At 40.0% G+C, this 23,125-nt stretch overlaps 1 pseudogene across 1 annotated transcript; it reads left to right on the top strand.

The window, feature by feature from the left end:
* Position 1: 1 nt before the first annotated feature.
* Positions 2-17,621, top strand: LOC118151494 (vesicle-associated membrane protein 7 pseudogene; annotated as a pseudogene). Its single transcript, XR_013532272.1, has 2 exons — positions 2-112; positions 16,677-17,621. The product of XR_013532272.1 is annotated as a vesicle-associated membrane protein 7 pseudogene (transcript).
* The last annotated feature ends 5,504 nt before the right edge of the window (positions 17,622-23,125 follow it).

Raw genomic sequence — 23,125 nt, 5'->3', positions numbered from 1 at the left:
CACGCGCGGGGACGCCGCCGGGTAGGCGCAGGGAGCTTGGGTAGCTCCAACGGCCCCTGGTGGAAGCGCGCGGAGCAACAACCCGAGCCCCGCCAGCAAGTGTGCGCCAAGAGTAAGTCCCCTCCCTGTGACTTGGCTTTGGTATTGCACTTCCTGTGGGGCCAGGAAACCTCCCTGGCTTTCTCAAAAGTTGGCTCAAGAAGGTGAACTGTGGGCCAGGCGCGGTGGCTCACGCCTGTAATCCCAGCACTTTGGGAGGCTGAGGTGGGTGGATCACGAGGTCAAGAGATCGAGACCATCCTGGTCAACATGGTGAAACCCCGTCTCTACTAAAAATACAAAAAATTAGCTGGGCATGGTGGCGCATGCCTGTAATCCCAGCTACTCGGGAGTCTGCGGCACGAGAATTGCCTGAACCCAGGAGGCGGAGGTTGCTGTGAGCCGAGATCACGCCATTGTACTCCAGCCTGGGTAACAAGAGCGAAACTCCGTCTCAAAAAAAAAGAAGGTGTACTGTTGAAGACTTCTGCATCCGGACAAATCCAGTGGCTCATGTGTACAGCAGAATAAGTCTGGCCAACATTTATTGTGTGCTATAGTACAGCTACTGTGCTAAGGCTTTACATAAATCCTTATAGTAAACCTGTATCTCCTACTTTACACATCAATAAACTGAAGCTCTGAACAACTAGGTAATTTGTCTAAAGATAACAGCTAGGAAGTGGCTGCATTGGTAGTGTTCTTGACTGTATGCTATACTAACATAGAATCTCCCTAAAGAATAGAAGACAGTTTATATAGCTTTTTTTAACTACTGAATTTTCTTAGGCAGTCAAAGGGCTGTGATTCTCTATGCTGACTGCATATCAGAATTACCTGGGTAGCTTTTGAAAATGTAGATTCCTGGCTTCCACCTAATACTCATTAAAGTAATCTTTGTGGTTGGAACATAGGAATCTGGGTTTGGCGAAGTTTCCTCAGGTGATTCTGATGAGTAGCAAGGTCTGAAAATCACTGGTCTAGGAACTACTTATACAGATCAAGTTTGCAAAAGTATAAACATATATATTTGCATATGTATTTGTTAGGTTCAAATAATTCTCCTAGCAGTAAAGTGTTGTAGGGAACCTACAAATGTCCCATCCAATACGTTAAGTCAGCAAATGTGTTGGACACAGATGCAGTAGAGAGGCAAAAAGAAATCACATAAAATGCTGCTCTGGAGGGACAAGGCAAAATGTCCTAGGCACAATGTCCTAGGCACCAATAAGAGAGAGCCATATGTTCTACCTTAAGGTAAGTTAGTTGTGAGCAGCTGCACAAACTTACAGTCCCTAGGGAACTGGGATCTCCTATGATTCATCTTTGTATGTCTTTTGAGTGCACTCAGCAAGAACACGCTCCCAAGGATGAGGAGCATGTTGCCTTCTGTGTGCTAGCCCCAAACTGCAGTCTGCATACAGCTGAAGATAGACCATAATAGAGACTATCCCCTAGGAAAGAGGGAATTATCTTTAGTGAAAACAAAACCCAGAGACATCAGGAGTTCAGTTCTGGAAGGAATATCTTCAAGTGAGACAATGTGGTTGCCCAAATAGCCTAAATTTTATCCTTCTGATTATTCATATTCTTTAGGGTTTGCCCACTGTGACATTACTCTGATCTAAGGAATATTCTGCTGATCATTTAAAGCACTGGTCCATGGGTGAACACTTCCTCCCTTGGTTCCTCTTAGGACAGCTAAGAAAGAACTTTTTACAAGCTTAGCCTATTATTGGGCACACAATGTATAAAGATGTAATTAGTGCCATCAATAGAAAGGGACGAGTGAAGCAATATAGGACCAGAGATTTTGTATGCTACTGAAGTTAAGTTGGTATAAATTCAAATGAGTTTGTTACAACATTAGGATGTTAAATGTAATTCTCATGGTAAACACAAAAAATACCTGTAGAATATACATAAATGGAAATCATCAGAGAATCAACATTTACTATAAAAAGTAAGCTAAACACAAAAGATGGCAGTAATAGAGGAAATGAGGTACAAAAAAAAAACCCTAAAAGGCATATAGAAAACAAATAGCAAAATAGAAATCCCTCTTTATCAGTAATTACTTTAAATATAAATAAAATGTCCAAGGAAAAGACAGATTGACAAAAAAACCCCAGCAAATTCTAGAATCTAACTATATGCTGTCTATGAAAGATAAAAATAGATCAAAAGTGAAAGAATAGAAAACGATAATTCAATGCAAATAGTAACCAAAAGAGAGCTGGGGTAGTTGTACTAATATCAGACAAAATAAGCTTTAAATCAAAAAAGTTTCCAAGGGCAAACAGAAACATTATATTATAAGAAAAGTCAATATAGCATGAAGATATAACAATTATAAATATTTATATACCTAATAATAGACCGTCAAATTTATGAAGCAAAACTTGACAGAATTGAAGAGAGATACAGTTCTACAACAATGGTAGCAAACTTCATTCACCCACTTTCAATAATAGATAGAACAAACAGTTAGAAAATAAAGAAATAGAGGACATGAACAACACAATAATTACATCTACACATATAAAGAACACACTACCCAACAACATCAGCATAAACATTCATCTCAAGTGCATGTAGGACATTCTTAGACAGACCATATGTTAGGCCACAAAATAAGTCTCAATCTATTTTAAGAATACATATCACACAAAGTTTCTTCTCTGACCACAACAGGAATCAGTAACAGAAGTAAAACTGGAAAATTCACAAATATGTTAAAATTAAACAAAACACTCAAATGACCAATGAGTCACAGGCAAAAGCAACACAAAAGAAATTATAAAATACTTAGAGACAAAAACACAACAAACTTATGGGATGCAGTAAAAGCAGTGCTAAAGGGAAATTTATAGCTATGAATGTCTACATTAAAAAAGAAGATCTAAAATCAATAACCTGACTTTATACCATAAGAAACTTGAAGTAGAAGAACAAATGAAACCCAAAACTAGGCCAGGCATGGTGGCTCAAGCCTGTAATCCCAGCACTTTGGGAGGCCGAGGTGGGTGGATCATGAGGTCAAGAGATCAAGACCATCCTGGTCGGGAGAAGGATGAAAATGGCTCTGTAGGACCAACTCAGGATTGCAGCTCCCAGTTAATCTGCAGAGGGTGAGTGGATGCTGCATTTTTATACGGATCTTTATTGTCCACAGACTAGATTCCCAGGTGTAAGAGCCCCACCGGCCACCAGTGCAGCAGTTTGGGCCAGTACGGCTGTTTGGGCCGAGACCACAGTGCAGCGACACTCCGTACAAAATACTCGGGTTTGGTTGCCCTGTTAAACCAGCAATTGGAGATTTCGGAAGGCACATTAGCACATTCATCTGATTAAATGGGACTTAAACAGAAAGCCAGTCCAGGAGATTCCCAGGCAGCAACATGGTTTGAGCTGGCAGTGGGTCACTGCATGGGAAATCACACAGATCTCGGCACCCTTGCAGCAGGTGACTGGAACAACTGGGAGAGAGTCAACCGTTCAACTTAAAAAAAAAAGGCGGGGGGGGGGCTCTGAGGCAGGAAGCCAGGTGATCAGGCTCGATGGGTCCCACCCCCACAATAACAAACAAAATAGCAACTGAAAACGCTTGGGGTTGAGAGTTTCATGGCAAGCACAGCTGAACCCAGGACAGTGCAGCTTGGTGGGGGAGGGGTGTCCTCCACTACCGAGGCATGCGACCCCTACGGAGGTACGCTGCCATTGCTGACGCAGCCTGCCATTTCCAAGGCAACCCGCCATAACAGAGAGTCCACCACTACAGAGGCGGGCCACCATCGCCACTGCAGTTCTAACCACACCCATATATAAACAGGACTACAGGGAATTACACAGGGCAGGAGGGCAGAGCCCACGGCAGCAGGGCAGAGCCCATGGCAACAGGGCGGAGCCCACAGCAGCTCATAATAGCCACTACAGGCAGGCAGTGATTAAACTGCCTCCTTGCTGGGCAGGAAAGTGCAACGAATACTCATAAATAAAGCCCTAACTTCCCGGGACAGAGCACCTGAGGAATAAAAAAGGGGGGGCTTTATAAGTTCTGTTGCAACAGACTTAAACGAACCTGCCTAGCAGCCCTGAATGAACAACGGAGCTCACAGCTCAGCACTAGAACTCCTATAAAGTACAAACTGTCTCCTCAAGCAGCTCTCTGAGCCCCCTATATCCAAAGACTCACCTCACAAAGGACTGATCAGACTGACATTTGGTGGGCATCATTCAGGGACAAAGATAGCAGAAGAATAATCTGGTAGCAACCGTCACAGTTCCGCCGCTGCTACAGGAGTTCCCCAGGCAAGCAGGGCCTGGAGTGGACCTCAGCAGTCCTACAGAAGTGAGGCCAGACTGTTAGAAGGAAAACTAAGAAAAAGAAATACTTCATCATCAACAATCTGGAAGTCCACTCAGAGACCAAATTGGAAAATCAGCAACCACCTGGAAGACAGGTGGATAAATCCACAAAGATGGGAAGAAACCAGCGCAAAAAGGAGGAAAACACATGAAACCAGAATACCTCGCCTCCTACAAAGGACCAGAACTCCTCACCAGCAAGGGAACAAAGCTGGACAGAGAATGAGTGTGACGAAATGACGGAATCAGACTTCAGAAGGTGGGTAATGAGAAACTTCCATGAGCTAAAAGAACATGTTCTAAATCAATGCAAAGAAACTAAGAACCTTGAAAAAATATTTGAGGAAATGATAACAAGAATGGACAACTTAGAGAGGAATATGAGTGATTTGAAGGAGTTGAAAAACACAACATGAGACCTTCGCAATGCATGCACAAGTTTCAACAGCTGAATTGACCAGGCAGAAGAAAGGATATCAGAAGTCGAAGATCAACTCATTGAAATAAAACGAGAAGCCAAGATTAGAGAAAAAAGTGCAAAAAGGAATGAAACAAAGTCTCCAAGAAATGTGGGACTATGTGAAAAGACCTAACCTACGTTGCATAAGTGTACCTGAATGTGACAAAGAGAATGAATCCAAGCTGGAAAATACTCTTCAGGATACTATCCAGGAAAATTTCCCCAACCTAGCAAGGCAGGCCAATATTCAAATCCAGGAAATACAGAGAACACCACAAAGATATTCCTCAAGAAGAGCAACCCCAAGGCACATAATTATCAGATTCACCAGGGTTGAAATGAAGGAAAAAATGCTAAGGGCAGCCAGAGAGAAAGGTCGGGGCACCCACAAAGGGAAGCCCATCAGACTCACAGCAGATCTCTCGGCAGAAACCCTACAAGCCAGAAGAGAGTGGGGACCAATATTCAACATCCATAAAGAAAAGAACTTTCATCCCATAATTTCATATCCAGCCAAAGTAAGCTTCATAAGTGAAGGAAAAATAAAATCGTTTGCAAACAAGCAAGTACTCACAGATTGTGTAACCACCATGCCTGCTTTACAAAAGCTCCTGAAAGAGGCACTACACATAGAAAGGAACAACCAGTACCAGCCACTCCAAAAACATACCAAACGGTAAAGAGCATCAACAATTGAAGAATCTGCATCAACTAATGGGCAAAACAGCCAGCTAGCATCAAAATGGCAGTATCAAATACACACATAACAATATTAACCATAAATGTAAATGGGCTAAATGCACCGAACAAAAGACACACACTCGCAAATTGGATAAAAAGCCAAAACCCATCAGAGTGCTGTATCCAGGAAACCCATCTCACATGCAAGGATACACAAAGGCTCAAAATAAAGGGACGGAGGAAGATTTACCAAGCAAATAGAGAGCAAACAAAAAAAAAAAAAAAAGCAGGAGTTGCAATTCTCATCTCTGATAAAATAGACTTTAAAGCAACAAAGACCAAAAGAGACAAAGAAGAACATTACATAATGGTAAAAGGATCGATACAACAAGAAGAGCTAAGGATCCTAAATATATATGGACCCAATACAGGAGCACCCAGATATATAAGGCAAGTTCTTAATGACTTACAAACAGACTTATACTCCCACACAATAATAGTGGGAGACATTAACAGTCACTGTCAATATTAGACAGATCAACCAGACAGAAAATTAACAAGGATATCCAGGGCTTGAACTCAGACCTGGAACAAGCAAACCTGATAGACATTTACAGAACTCTCCACCCCAAATCCACAGAATATACATTCTTCTCAGCACCACATCACACCTACTCAAAAATTGACCACATAATTGGAAGTAAAGCACTCCTCAGCAAATGCAAAACAACTGAAACCATAACAAACTGTCTCTCAGATCATAGTGCCATCAAGTTAGAACTCAGAATTCAGTAACGAATTCAGAACCACACAGCTTCATGGAAACTGAACAACTGGCTCTTGAATGTTGATTAGATAAACAATAAAATGAAGGCAGAAATAAAGAAGTTCTTCGAAACCAATGAGAATAAAGGCACAACATACCAGAATCTCTGGAACACATTTAAAACAGTCTCTAGAGGAAAATATATAGCAATAAGTGCCCACATGAGAAGAGTGGAGAGATCCAAAATTGACACCCTGTCATCAAAACTGAAAGAGTGGGGGAGGACTCAAGATGGCGCTGTGAGAACAACCCAGGATTGGAGCTCTCGTTGAATCCGCAAACAGGTGAGTCAGAGCTGCATTTCCAGACTGATCTTTGTTGCCCACAGAACGGGGAAACTCCCAAGTATAAAAAAGACATGGGACGCCAGGAAGTAGGTCTGCCTGGCGAAGCCGGCAGCCGGGGCGGCGGCGGCCGGCCCTACCGAGCAATCCCCACAGGGCGCGCTTGTCTGGGTGCCCTGTTGAACCGGCAACCTGAGACTTGAGAGGGCTGGACTTGAGACTGAATGAGACTTGGACAGTAGGCCAGCCCAGGGGATTGCAGGGACAGATCGTTTGGGATACCCAGTGGGACGAACAAAACCGTAATTTCAAACTATCCCGAGCAGACGGTCCGAGACGCTCTGTGGGGGTGGGGCGTCCACCACTACCGAGGCAACACGCCCCAACTGAGATACACGCCCACTGCTGACGCAGCAAGCCGGTGCCGAGGCAACCCGTCCCTACTGAGATACATGCCCACTGCTGACGCAGCCTTCTGTTGCCAAGGCAACCCGTCCCTACTGAGATACACGCCCACTGGTGACGCAGTCTGCCGTTGCCGAGGCAACACGCTACAACGAAGAGACTCCACCGCACGGCGTGGTGGAGACCACAGCAGAGCCTGCAGGAACAGGGCGAATCACACAATAGCAGGGCGGAGCCTCGGCAGGCAAACAGTGGCTAGTCTGCCTTCTAGCTGGGCAGGACACCTCAACGGACATTGAAAAATAAAGCCCAAACCCCCCAACACAGAGCATTTGAGAAAAAAAGGGTTTTTTTTTTAATGAGCTCTGTTGCAGCAGAATCAAACACAGCAGCCTAACAGCCCTGAATGAACAACAGAGCTCACAGTTCAGCAATTGAGCTCCAAAAAAGTACAGACTGTCTCCTCAAGCAGCTCCCTGACCCCTCTATATCCAAAAGACTGACATTTGGCAGGCATCATCCTGGGACAAAGATAGCAGAAAAAGAAAAGGGTAGCATCCCTCACTGTGCCACAGCTGCTAGAGGTGCACCCCAGACAAGCAGGGCCTGGAGTGGACCTCAGCAGTCATACAGCGAAGGGGCTAGACTGGTAGAAGGAAAACCAAGTAACAGAAATACTTCATCATCAACAATCTGGGTGTCCACTCAGAGACCCAATCGAAAAGTCAGCAACTACGCAGACGACAAGCAGATAAACCCACAAAGATGGGAAGAAACCAGCGAAAAAAGGAGGAAAACACCCGAAACCAGAACACCTCGCCTCCTAGAAAGGACCAAAACTCCTCACCAGCAAGGGAGCAAAGCTGGACGGAGAATGACTGTGACGAAATGACGGAATTAGACTTCAGAAGATGGATAATGAGAAACTTTTGTGAGCTAAAAGATCATGTATTAAATCAATGCAAAGAAACTAAGGAACTTAAAAAAAGATATGAGGAAATGATAACAAGAATGGATAACTTAGAGAGGAATATGAATGAATTAAAGGAGCTGAAAAACACAATACGAGAACTTTGCGAAGCATGCACAAGTTTCAATAGCCGAATTGACCAAGCAGAAGAAAGAATATCTGAAGTCGAAGACCAACTCAATGAAATTAAACGAGAAACCAAGATTAGAGAAAAAAGCACAAAAAGGAATGAACAAAGTCTCCAAGAAATGTGGGACTATGTGAAAAGACCTAACCTACGTTTGATAGGCGTACCAGAAGGGGACGAAGAGAATGAATCCAAGCTGGAAAATACTCTTCAGGACATCATCCAGGAAAACTTCCCCCACCTAGCAAGACAGGCCAACACTCAAATGCAGGAAATACAGAGAACACCACAAAGATATTCTGCAAGAAGAGCAACCCCAAGGCACATAATCATCAGATTCAACAAGGTTGAAATAAAGGAGAAAATACTAAGGGCAGCCAGAGAGAAAGGTCGAGTTACCCACAAAGGGAAGCCCATCAGACTCACAGTAGATCTCTCGGCAGAAACACTACAAGCCAGAAGAGAGTGGGGGCCAATATTCAACATCCTTAAAGAAAAGAACTTTCAACCCAGAATTTCATATCCAGCCAAACTGAGCTTCAGAAGTGAAGGAAAAATAAAATCCTTTGCGAACAAGCAAGTACTCAGAGATTTTGTCACCACCAGGCCTGCTTTACAAGAGCTCCTAAAAGAGGCACTACACATAGAAAGGAACAACCAGTACCAGCCATTCCAAAATCACACTAAAATTAAAAGAGCATCAACATAATGAAGAATCTACAACAACCAACAGGCAAAACAGCCACTTAGCATCAAAATGGCAGTATCAAATTCACACATAACAATATTAACCCTAAATGTAAATGGACTAAATGCACCAATCAAAAGACCCAGACTGGCAAATTGGATAAAAATCCAAAACCCATCAGTGTGCTGTATCCAGGAAACCCATCTCACATGCAAGGATACACAAAGGCTCAAAATAAAGGGATGCAGGAAGATTTACCAAGCAAATGGAGAGCAAAAAAAAGCAGGAGTTGCAATTCTCATTTCTGATAAAATAGACTTTAAAGCAACAAAGATCAAAAGAGACAAAGAAGGCCATTACATAATGGTAAAAGGATCGATAAAACAAGAAGAGCTAACAATCCTAAACATATATGGACCCAATGCAGGAGCACCCAGATACATAAGGCAAGTTCTTAATGACTTACAAAGAGACTTAGACTCCCAGACAATAATAGTGGGAGACTTTAACACTCCACTGTCAATATTAGACAGATCAACCAGACAGAAAATCAACAAGGATATCCAGGGCTTGAACTCAGACCTGGAGCAAGCAAACCTGATAGACATTTACAGAACTCTCCACCCCAAATCCACAGAATATACATTCTTCTCAGCACCTACTCAAAAATTGACCACATAATTGGAAGTAAAGCACTGCTAAACAAATGCAAAACAACTGAAATCATAACAAACAGCCTCTCAGATCATAGTGCAATCAAGTTAGAACTCAGAATTCAGAAACCAACCCAGAACCGCACAGCTTCATGGAAACTGAACAACTGGCTCTTGAATGTTGACTGGATAAACAATGAAATGATGACAGAAATAAAGAAGTTCTTCGAAACCAATGAGAACGAAGACACAACATGCCAGAACCTCTGGGACACATTTAAAGCAGTCTCTAGAGGAAAGTATATAGCAATAAGTGCCCATATGAGGAGAATGGAGAGATCCAAAATTGACACCCTATCATCAAAATTGAAAGAGCTAGAGGAGCAAGATCAAAAAAACTCAAAACGCAGCAGAAGACAAGAAATAACTAAGATCAGAGCTGAACTGAAGGAGATTGAGACATGAAAAACCCTTCAAAAAATCAATAAATCCAAGAGCTGGTTTTATGTAAAGATCAACAAAATAGACAGACCACTAACCGGATTGATTAAAAAGAAAAGAGAGAACAACCAAATAGATGCAATAAAAAATGATAAAGGGGAAATCACGAGAGATTCCACAGAAATTCAAACCATCATCAGAGAATATTACAAACAACTCTATGCACATAAACTAGTAAACCTGGAAGAAATGGATAAATTCCTGGAATCCTGTATCCTCCCAAGCCTAAACCAGGAGGAAGCTGAAACTATGAATAGACCAATAACAAGGTCAGAAGTCGAGGCATCAATTAAGAGCCTACCACACAAAAAAAGCCCAGGTCCAGATGGGTTCACAGCCCAATTCTACCAGACATGCAAAGAGGAACTGTGAGCAGTCCTTCTGAAACTATTCCAAATAATCCAAAAAGAGGGAATCCTTCCCAAATCATTTTATGAGACCAACATCATCCTGATACCAAAACCCAGCAGAGACCCAACAAGAAAAGAAAACTTCAGGCCAATATCCATGATGAACATAGATGCAAAAATCTTCAAGAAAATGCTGGCAAGCCGATTGCAACAGCACATCAAAAAGCTTATCCATCATGATCAAGTAGGATTCATCCCAGGGATGCAAGACTGGTTCAACATACGCAAGTCTATAAACGTAATTCACCACATAAACAGAACCAAAAACAAAAACCACATGATTATCTGAATTGACGCAGAGAAGGCCTTTGACAAAATTCAACAGCCCTTTATGCTAAAACCTTCAATAAACTCAGTATTGACGGAACGTATCTCAAAATAATAAAAGCTATTTATGACAAACCAACAGCCAATATCATACTGAATGGGCAAAAACTGGAAGCATTCCCTTTGAAATCTGGCACTAGACAAGGATGCCCTCTCTCACCACTCCTATTAAATATAGTACTGGAAGTTCTAGCCAGAGCAATCAGGCAAGAAAAAGAAATAAAGGGTATTCAAGTAGGAAAGGAGGAATCCAAATTGTCTCTATTTGCAGATGACATGATTGTATATCTAGAAGACCCCATCTTCTCAGCCCAGAAACTCCTGAAACTGATAAGCAATTTCAGCAAAGTCTCAGGATACAAAATCAATGTGCAAAAATCACAGGCATTCCTATACACCAATAACAGACTGAAAGAGAGCCAAATCAAGAACGAACAATTGCTACAAAGAGAATAATATACCTAGGAATACAACTTACAAGGAATGTAAGGCACCCCTTCAAGGAAAACTACAAACCACTGCTCAACGAAATAAGAGAGGACACAAACAGATGGAGAAACATTCCATGTTCATGGTTACGAAGAATCAATATTGTGGAAATGGCCATACTGCCCAAAGTAATTTACAGAATCAACGCTATCCCCATCAAGCTACCATTGATTTTCTTCACAGAACTGGAGAAAACCACCTTGAACTTCATATGGAACCAAAAGAGAGCCCACATAGCCAAGCCAATTCTAAGCAAAAAGAACACAGCGGGAGGCATCTCACTACCGGACTTCAAAGCATACTGCAAGGCTACAGTAATCAAAACAGCATGGTACTGGTACCGAAACAGAGATATAGACTAATGGAACAGAACAGAGGCATCAAAGGCAACACAACATATCTACAACCATACAATCTTTGATAAACCTGACAAAAACAAGCAATGGGGAAAGGATTCCCTGTTTAATAAATGGTGTTGGGAAAACTGGCTAGCCATGTGCAGAAAGCAGAAACTGGACCCCTTCCTGACACCTTACACTAAAATTAACTCCAGATGGATTAAAGACTTAAACATAAGACCTAACACCATAAAAACCCTTGAAGAAAATCTAGGCAAAACCATTCAGGACATAGGAGTAGGCAAGGACTTCATGACCAAAACACCAAAAGCATTGGCAACAAAAGCCAAAATAGACAAATGGGACCTAATCAAACTCCACAGCTTCTGCACAGCAAAAGAAACAGTCACTAGAGTGAATCGGCAACCAACAGAATGGGAAAAAATTTTTGCAGTGTACCCATCTGACAAAGGGCTGATATCCAGAATTTACAAAGAACTCAAACAGATTTACAAGAAAAAAACAAACAATCCCATTCAAAAACGGGCAAAGGATATGAACAGACACTTTACAAAAGAAGACACGCATGAGGCCAACAAACATATGAAAAAATGCTCATCATCACTGGTCATTAGAGAGATGCAAATCAAAACCACACTGAGATACCATCTCACGCCAGTTAGAATGGCGATCATTAAAAAATCTGGAGACAGCAGATGCTGGAGAGGATGTGGAGAAATAGGAACACTTTTACACTGCTAGTGGGAGTGTAAATTAGTTCAACCATTGTGGAAGACAGTGTGGCAATTCCTCAAGGACCTAGAAATAGAAATTCCATTTGACCCGGCAATCCCATTACTCGGTATATATCCAAAGGAATCTTAATCGGTCTACTATAAGGACACATGCACACAAATGTTCATTGCAGCACTGTTTACAATAGCAAAGACCTGGAACCTACCCAAATGCCCATAGACTTGACTGGGAAAATGTGGCACATATACACCATGGAATATTATGCAGCAATCAGAAAACAATGAGTTCATGTCCTTTGTAGGGACATGGATGAACCTGGAGAACATCATTCTCAGCAAACTTACACAAGAATAGAAAATGAAATACCGCATATTCTCACTCATAGGCGGGTGATGAACAATGAGAACACATGGACACAGGGAGGGGAGCACTACACTCTGGGGTCTATTTGGGGGAATAGGGGAGGGACAGCGAGGGGTGGGGAGTTGGGGAGTTATAGTATGTGGAGAAATGCCAGATATAGGTGAAGGGGAGGGAGGCAGCAACTCACACTGCCACGTGTGTACCTATGCAACTATCTTGCATGTTCTTCACATGTACCCCAAAACCTAAAATGCAATTTAAAAAAATGTAAAGTATCTTAGCCATGTACACTGCCTGTTAATTAATAGAGCTAAGACTTGGACTTAGGTTTTTCTGACTCCAAATTCAATTTTTAAAATTAGAATTTTAAAAATGCCCTACAAATATAATTTCTATTAACAAGGTATTACTTAACATAATTTTTAGAACTGTGCACTGAAAGATCCTCCAGATCACAAATCTTATTTAAAACTCTCTCTTACTTTCTCCTCTAACAAATACAACCAGTTCATTCTCTCCAATTGACCTCTTTTCAATACAGGCCACCACACCAATAGATTATCCTATGCTCTTATTCAAAGAATTGTTTTGCTAAGAATTATGCATTCCTACTAGTGAGTTTGTTGTAGATTTTGTGGAATTAAGCAGAATGCAGTAGAATTTTAAATTGATTTATCTGTCTTTATCTCTAATGGCTTTTCATTCATAATTATAGTATTTGTAATGAGTGCATTCATGATGACAGAAATCCACCATAACATATTCCATTGTCTGAATTAGCTTCAGACCCTTATTTAATGACTTATTAATCAACCACAGTCTGCCAACAGTGTATCACATTAAATCTATGAACAACACAAGGAAAGAATTTCTTTTTTCTCTCTATGTAACCCATGGAGCAATATTTAACAATATGAATCTGTTCAAACATCCATCCACAGTTCTATTACATCTGCAGTTCTATTAGTAAAGGTCAGTCTAGGTTAGTTCACTGTCAGCAGCCAGAAAGGTGCAAGAATAGATTAGCTTAATTGCTTTATTGTTACTATCACTATGATTATTTAGAATGCTGGTACATAAGACTTCCAAGATACTAATCTCCATTTAGGTTACCAAGAAGCATTAGTTAAGTTTGGATTCTTACTGAGAGCCACCCTAATTATTAATACTACAGATGAGCACATCTAAGACACTTCATAAATCAGTAATGGGTAATGTATATTATAATTACTTTACCACCTATTCCACTTCTACCATCCTTAGAATTTAAGCAGTTAATCAATGAATATAATATCCCACTGGGCATTCATAGCCAGTATCTATAGATACAGAACAACAATATTATGCCTTTATCTAGATAAAGTATGAAAATGCTAAAGTAAATGTATAATTTTGTTAGCTTACTTGTTTATGGAGAGCAAGGATTCTCAACTTTGCTGCTCACTGAAATCACCTGGAGAGCATTACAAACTATTCATGCCTGGGTTCCACCCAGAAGCGAACAGAATTGGCATAGGGAGCAGTGTGGACACGGATTTTTAAGTTACCCAGATGATCGCAAAATTAAGAAAAGCCATGGTCTATAATTACATGGGGTGAGTGACAGGGAGAGAAAGAGATAAAGAGAGAGCAAGAGTGAGTGCACATGCTGGGGGCAGTTGGGAAGAGAAGGTTAAAAATTAAAAATCTTTGTACATAAAATTGGTCAGGTGAGACATCAACTTTCCTGGTAGGAAAATTATGTTTAAAATTCTGAACACTGAAATCAAATTAATGTATAAATGCATTATTTTATTTGGTACTCACATATTTTACTCTTCTTACAAGTAAGTTAAACCTTGTTTCAAGTACTAAGGATTCAAAGATGCCTTTCTCTTAGGGAGTCTTAAGTAGCAATGGAAATTTTCTGATTAAGACAGAATGAAAAGGCTTATCAATTTTCCTACCTGACTGAAAGCTAAAACCTTAATTAAAATAATTATGATTGTATTCCACAGATGCTAAAATACACTTCATTGGCATATTTTGAACATGTTTGGTTTTGTTTCACCTTTATATTATTGGGGTAAACTATATGGCACATGTACTTTTTAATTATTGTATTTCTGTACATCATTTCTTCTGTTAACCTCTGTTTAATGAAATTTTGTAAAGATTTCTGAGCCTAATTCATAGATTTTAATGTCTTATTACTGCTAGGCACTCTGTATGTCTGTGTACCTGCCAGTGAAACTTGAATTCTTCAGTGGCATGGCCTTTCTTATTGTTGCTAGTGGTCAACATTCACTAGATAACTAAATTAGCTCTTAAACTGAAAAAGAAAAATCTATAATGTGTCCTCTTTCTAGAGTAGGAAATAACAGCAGAAGAATTCACGACAGTCTAGATACATTGCCATAGCCACAGATCCTGTCTTTTTTCTAATTAGCAAAGGGTTTCCTTGGGAACTAAATTACTATTCCTCATTCATCCCTCTGCCTCCTTCCTCCTTGTATTCAGGGAAAGTAGAAAAGTTACTTTCCACACAATACTAGACATGACATGAAGTTGCCAAGATTTTTCTAAACCACCCCTTTAAAAGGGCTAATATGCCTTTTTTCTTCATAAAAATTTAAACATGTTTTAACAGAACAATTTCTAAAAACAGTTAATTATTTCCACATAGTATTTGCCAACTTTTAAGTCTTCTTTTTAAATGTTCATGATCCCAACTTATTTTTTTTAGCTCCCTTGACTATAGAAGACCCTCTGAATGATAACAAACAAACAAAAAAACTTTCTGCTCCACGTTTCAACTTGAAGTAGCCAAATTCTAATGTCCACAGCAGGCTTTTCTTAGTCAATCGCTGCATAATCGAACATTTATTTTTCTTTTGCTTTACAAAAAATTTTCATTTTTTTCTGCTTTGTACTCTGACTCAAAGCCTCCCTACATGTGTTATGCTGATTGTTTTATTTGTTACTCAAACAGAAAAAACACATTTCTTTAAAACATTTTTCATACAAGTAATTGTAGCACATTATACAAAATTAGGGAAATATGTGGGGGGAAATCACCTAAAATTGTACCACCTTTTAAATCATTCTTAGCATTTTGATGTATTCCCACCAGTCTTTTTCTTTTCTGTTCACCTGTGTCGACACATAATCATATTGCAGATTCATTTTTGTACTATGTGTTTTCCAGTTACCATAGCCTAGACACTTTCCATGTTAATGTATAGTGTTCATATCCAGTTTTCTTTTTAAGTTCTTTCCATTCTTTAAATCTTAGTGCAAAGTTCTCACCTTTAATTAGCAATACCTGTCTTAACATCTCAGACTAGATCAGGTTCTCTTTGTATTTGCTTTTATAGAATCATGTTTCTTTCCTAGATAGCAATAACCATAAGTGGAATTATTGCATCATCTGTGTTCCCCACAAGGGTATAAGCTCTATGAGAACCAAGACCATGCCTACCTACTTTTGCTTTTCATTATGTAACCTGAACAAACCCCGAAACATAGACACTCATATTTGACAAATAGAGTAATGGTCACTTAATGACAGGGATATGTATGAGAAATGTGTTGTCAGGTGATTTTTGTCATGGTGCCATTGTTGAGGGTATTTACACAACCTAGATGGTATAGTCTAGTACACACCTAGGCTATATGGTCTAGCCCATTGCTCCTAGTCTACAAATACATATGGCATGTTACTCTACTGAATACTATAGGCATTTGTACACAATGGTAAGTATTTGTGTATCTAAACATAGAAAAGGTACAGTTAAGATACGGTATGAAAGATTAAAAAAAAAAGGGTCTCCTTGTATAAAGCACTTACCATGAATGTAGCTTGAAGGACTAGAAATTGCTCTGGGTGAGTCAGTAAGTGAGAGATGAGTGAATGTGAAGGCCTAGGACATTATTATACACTACTATAGACTTTACAAACACTTAGGTTACACTAAATTTAATTTTCTTTTTCTTTTGGCGCTTCATGCAGAAGACAGCAGCATCCAGTCCCAGCCTCCCCTGGGAGCAGGCAGTTGGCAACCCTGCGCTGACAGGCCTCGATCCCGAGGCCGCGTGTCCTCAGTAGGTGCCCAGACGGACTGAAGCCATGGCCATTCTTTTTGCCGTTGTTGCCAGAGGGCCCACTATCTTTGCCAAACATGCTTGGTGTGGAGGAAATGCCTGTCTTAACATCTCACCACCTTCCTGGAGGTGACAGAGCATATTCTGGCTAAGATACCTTCTGAAAATAACAAACTAAGGTACTCACATGGCAATTATTTGTTTCATTACATCTGCCAAGACAGGATTGTATATCTTTGTATCACGGATGATGATTTTGAATGTTCCCGAGACTTTAATTTTCTGAATGAGATAAAGAAGAGGTTCCAGACTGCTTATGGTTCAAGAGCACGGACAGCACTTCCATATGCCAAGGAAAGTGAGTTCTCAAGTGTCTTGGCTGCACAGCTGAAGCATCACTCTGAGAATAAGGGCCTAGACAAAGTGATGGAGACTCAACCCCAAGTGGATGAACTGAAAGGAATCATGGTCAGAAACGTAGATCTGGTAGCTCAGCGAGGAGAAAGATTGGAATTATTGATTGACAAAAAAGAAAATCTCATGGATTCTTCTGTCACCTTCAAAACTGCTAGCAGAAATCTTGCCCAAGCCATGTGTATAAAGAATCTCAAGCTCACTATCATCATTATCATCATATCAATTGTGTTCATTTGTATCATTGTCTCACCTCTCTGTGGTAGATTTACATGGCCAAGCTGTGTGAAGAAATAAGAAAGAAAAAGTTAACATTAATTAAGGATATGAGAGAACAAGGAGTTAAAAGCAATCTTTGTGACTCAAGCCTTTCACATACTGAGAGATGGTATCTGCCAGTCTCTTCAACCCTCTTCTCACTTTTTAAAATCTTGTTCTATGCCTCCAGGTTTATCTTTGTCTTATCAACCAGTTTATTCCCTTGAACTTCAGATTGAACCATTCATTGCAGCCGTAGTCTTAAAAAGGCTTCTGTTTATTTCTTTGGTTTGTTAACTAGTGTCATCTATTTAGAAAAACATTTTTGTTTTTAATTGTACAAAGCTGTGACCACTAGTCTTATGAGCTATCTACTAAAACTATGGAGAAACTTTGTATATGCACACAAAAGTATTCAAGAGACAGACAGTATTGCTAACAGCTCATCTTAATGTCTTTTGTTATTGAGAAGTTTTAGGTGCTTCAAAACAATATAAATGGATAACAGTTGTTATTTGGGGAATTGTAATGATGTTGGTGCTGCTAGCTTCTAAGAGATCAGACAAGTAAAGTATGAAACATTCTTATTTCAGTTAGATGGGAAACATTTTGCTAGCACATTAGAAGCACACAGAATTATCCTTGTCCCCATAGTATTTACTTTCAGGAATAAAGTTCAGTGTGCTGATCATTTATGATACAGATAGCTTGATATCTTCTGTTTTCCCATTACTGTTAATTTGAGAAGATGAAGGTTTAAATTTTTAAAAATTTTTTTTATGGCATTTCAGGTTTGGGGGTACATGTGAAGAACATGCAAGATAGTTGCATAGGTACACACGTGGCAGTGTGATTTGCTGCCTTCCTCCCCTTCACCTATATCTGGCATTTCAACCCAAGCTATCTCTCCCCAACTCCCCACCCCCACTGTCCCTCCCCTATTCCCCGCAACAGACCCCAGTGTGTAGTGCTCCCCTCCCTGTGTCCATGTGTTCTCATTGTTCAGCACCCGCCTATGAATGAGAACATGCAGTAATGCATTTTCTGTTCTTGTGTCAGTTTACTAAGAATGATGTTCTCCAGGTTCATGCATGTCCCTACAAAGGACATGAACTCATCATTTTTTATTGCTGCATAATATTCCATGGAGTATATGTGCCACATTTTCCCTGTCCAGTCTATCATCGATGGGCATTTGGGTTGATTCCAGGTCTTTGCTATTGTAAACAGTGCTGCAGTGAACATTCGTGTGCATGTGTCCTTATAGTAGAACAATTTATAGTCCTTTGGATATATACTCAGTAATGGGATAGCTGGGTCAAATGGAATTTCTATTTCTAGGTCATTGAGGAACCGCCACACTGTCTTCCACAATGGTTGAACTAATTTACACTCCCACCAGCAGTGTAAGAGTGTTCCTATTTCTCCACATCCTCTCCAGCATCTGTTGTCTCCAGATTTTTTAATGATCGCCATTCTAACTGGTGTGAGATGGTATCTCAATGTAGTTTTGATTTGCATTTCTCTAATGACCAGTGATGATGAGCATTTTTTCATATGTTTGTTGGCCTCATGTATGTCTCCTTTCGTAAAGTGTCTGTTCATATCCTTTGCCTATTTTTGAATGGGCTTGTTCTTTTTTTTTTTTTTTTTGTAAATCGGTTTGAGTTCTTTGTAAATTCTGGATATCAGCCCTTTGTCAGATGGGTACACTGCAAAAATTTTTTCCTGTTCTCTTGGCTGCCGATTCACTCTAGTGACTGTTTCTTTTGCCGTGCAGAAGCTGTGGAGTTTGATTAGGTCCCATTTGTCTATTTTGGCTTTGTTGCCAGTGCTTTTGGTGTTTTGGTCATGAAGTCCTTGCCTACTCCTATGTCCTGAATGGTTTTGCCTAGATTTTCTTCTAGAGTTTTTATGGTGTTAGGTCTTATGTTTAAGTCTTTAATCCATTTGGAGTTAATTTTAGTGTAAGGTGTCAGGAAGGGGTCCAGTTTCTGCTTTCTGCACATGGCTACCCAACACTATTTATTAAACAGGGAATCCTTTCCCCATTGCTTGTTTTTGTCAGGTTTATCAAAGATTGTATGGTTGTAGATATGTTGTGTTGCCTTTGATGCCTCTGTTCTGTTCCATTAGTCTATATCTCTGTTTTGGTACCAGTACCATGCTGTTTTGATTACTGTAGCCTTGTAGTATAGTTTGAAGTCCGGTAGCGTGATGACTCACACTGTGTTCTTTTTGCTTAGAATTGACTTGGCTATGCAGGCTCTCTTTTGGTTCCATATGAAGTTTAAGGTGATTTTTTCCAGTTCTGTGAAGAAGGTTATTGGTAGCTTGATGGGGATAGCATTGAATCTGTAAATTACTTTGGGCAGTATGGCCATTTTCACGATATTGATTCTTGCTAACCATGAACCTGGAATGTTTCTCCATCTGTTTGTGTCCTCTCTTATTTCGTTGAGCAGTGGTTTGTAGTTCTCCTTGAAGAGGTCCTTTATATTCCTTATTAGTTGTATTCCTAGGTATTTTATTCTCTTTGTAGCTATTGTGAATGGCAGTTCATTCTTGATTTGGCTCTCTTTCAGTCTGTTATTGGTGTATAGGAATGCTTGTGATTTTTGCACATTGATTTTGTATCCTGAGACTTTGTTGAAGTTGCTTATCAGTTTCAGGAGATTTTAAGGTGAGACGATGGGGTCTTCTAGATATACTATCATGTCATTTGCAAATAGAGACAATTTGGCTTCCTCCTTTCCTATTTGAATACCCTTTATTTCTTTTTCTTGCCTGATTGCTCTGGCTAGAACTTCCAGTACTATATTGAATAGGAGTGGTGAGAGAGGGCATCCTTGTCTAGTGCCAGATTTCAAAGGGAATGCTTCCAGTTTTTGCCCATTCAGTATGATATTGGCTGTTGGTTTGTCATAAATAGCTTTTATTATTTTGAGATACGTTCTGTCAATACCGAGTTTATTGAGGGTTTTTAGCATAAAGCGCTGTTGAATTTTGTCAAAGGCCTTTTCTGCATCGATTGAGATAATCATGTAGTTTTTGTTTTTGGTCCTGTTTATGTGGTGAATTACGTTTATAGACTTGCATATGTTGAACCAGCCTTGCATCCCTGGGATGAATCCTACTTGATCATGATGGATAAGCTTTTTGATGTGCTGTTGCAATCGGCTTGCCAACATTTTATTGAAGGTTTTTGCATCTATGTTCATCATGGATATTGGCATGAAGTTTTCTTTTCTCGTTGGGTCTCTGCCGGGTTTTGGTATCAGGATGATGTTGGTCTCATAAAATGATTTGGGAAGGATTCCCTCTTTTTGGATTATTTGAAATAGTTTCAGAAAAAATGGTAACAGTTCCTCTTTGTGTGGCTGGTAGAATTCAGCTGTGAACCCATCTGGACCTGGGCTTTTTTGTGTGTGGTAGGCTCTTATTTGCTGCCTCAACTTCAGATCTTGTTATTCGTCTATTTATGGTTTCAACTTCTTCCTGGTTTAGGCTTGGGAGGATACAAGTGTTCAGGAATTTATCCATTTCTTCCAGGTTTACTAGTTTATGTGAATAGCATTGTTTGTAATATTCTCTGATAATGGTTTGAATTTCTGTGGAATCTGTGGTAACTTCCCCTTTATCGTTTTTTATTGCATCTATTTGGTTATTCTCTCTTTTCTTTTTTATTAATCTGGCTAATGGTCTGCCTATTTTGTTGATCTTTTTGAAAAACCAACTCCTGGATTCCTTGATTTTCTGAAGAGTTTTTCGTGTCTCTATCTCCTACAGTTCTGCTCTGATCTTAGTTATCTCTTGTCTTCTGTTCGTTTTGAGTTTTTTTGATCTTGCTCCTCTAGCTCTTTCGATTTTGACAATAGGGTGTCAATATTGGATCTCTCCACTCTTCTCATGTGGGCACTTATTGCTATATATTTTCCTCTAGAGACTGCTTTAAATGTGTCCCAGAGATTCTGGTATGTTGTGTCTTCGTTCTCGTAGGTTTCAAAGAACTTCTTTATTTCTGTCTTCATTTCATTATTTATCCAGTCAGCATTCAAGAGCCAATTTTTCAGTTTCCATGCAGCTGTGTGGTTTGGAGTTAGTTTCTGATTTCTGAGTTCTAACTTGATTGCACGGTGGTCTGAGAGACTGTTATGATTTCCATTTTTTGCATTTGCTGAGGAGTGCTTTACTTCCTATTATGTGGTCAATTTTAGAGTAGGTGTGATATGGAGCTGAGAAGATTGTATATTCTGTGGATTTGGGTTGGAGAGTTCTATAAATGTCTATCAGGTTTGCTTGTTCCAGGTCTGAGTTCAAGTCCTGGATATACTTGTTAATTTCCTGTCTGGTTGATCTGTCTAATATTGACAGTGGAGTGTTAAAGTCTCCCAGTATTATTGTGTGGGAGTCTAAGTCTCTTTGTAAGTCATTAAGAACTTGCCTTATGTATCTGGGTGCTCCTGTATTGGGTCCGTATATATTTAGGATCGTTAGCTCTTCTTGTTGTAGCGATCCTTTTACCATTATGTAATGTCCTTCTTTGTCTCTTTTGATCTTTGTTGCTTTAAGGTCTATTTTGTCGGAGATGGAAATTGCAACTCCTGCTTTTTTTGCTCTCTATTTTCTTGGTAAATCTTCCACCATCCCTTTATTTTGAGACTTTGTGAATCCTTGTATGTGAGATGGGTTTCCTGGACACAGCACTCTGATGGGTTTTGGCTCTTTATGCAATTTGCCAGTCTGTGTCTTTTACTCGGTGCATTTAGCCCATTTACATTTAGGGTTAATATTGTTATGTGTGAATTTGATACTGCCATTTTGATGCTATCTGGCTGTTTTGCCCATTAGTTGATGCAGATTCTTCATTTTGTTGATGCTCTTTAGCATTTGGTATGTTTTTGGAGTGGCTGGTACTGGTTGTTCCTTTCTATGTGTAGTGCCTCTTTCAGGAGCTTTTGTAAAGCAGGCCTGATGGTGACACAATCTCTGAGTACTTGCTTGTTCACAAACGATTTTATTTTTTCTTCACTTATGAAGCTTAGTTTGGCTGGATATGAAATTCTGGGTTGAAAGTTCTTTTCTTTAAGGATGTTGAATATTCGCCCCCACTCTCTTCTGGCTTGTAGGGTTTCTGCCGAGAGATCTGCTTTGGGTCTGATGGGCTTCCCTTTGTGGGTGACCCGACCTTTCTCTCTGGCTGCCCTTTGCATTTTCTCTTTCATTTCAACCCTGGTGAATCTGATAGTTATGTGCCTTGGGGTTGCCCTTCTTGAGGAATATCTTTGTGGTGTTCTTTGTATTTCCTGGACTTGAATATTGGCCTGCCTTGCTAGGTTGGGGAAATTTTCCTGGATAGTATCCTGAAGAGTATTTTCCAGCTTGGATTCATTCTCTTTGTCACATTCAGGTACACTTATCCAACGTAGATTAGGTCTCTTCACATAGTCCCACATTTCTTGTAGATTTTGTTCATTCCTTTTTGTGCTGTTTTCTCTAATGTTGGCTTCTCATTTTATTTCATTGAGTTGATCTTCGACCTCTGATATCCTTTCTTCTGCTTGTTCAGTTCAGCTGTTGAAACTTGTGCATGCTTCACGAAGTTCTCGTGTTGTGTTTTTCAGCTCCAACAATTAACTCATATTCCTAAGTTGTTATCATTTCATTGAATCTTTTTTCAATGTT

This window comes from Callithrix jacchus, chromosome 2, assembly GCF_049354715.1.
Source record: "Callithrix jacchus isolate 240 chromosome 2, calJac240_pri, whole genome shotgun sequence".
Lineage (NCBI taxonomy): Eukaryota > Metazoa > Chordata > Mammalia > Primates > Cebidae > Callithrix > Callithrix jacchus.
This window is presented reverse-complemented; position numbering and strand designations above follow the sequence as displayed.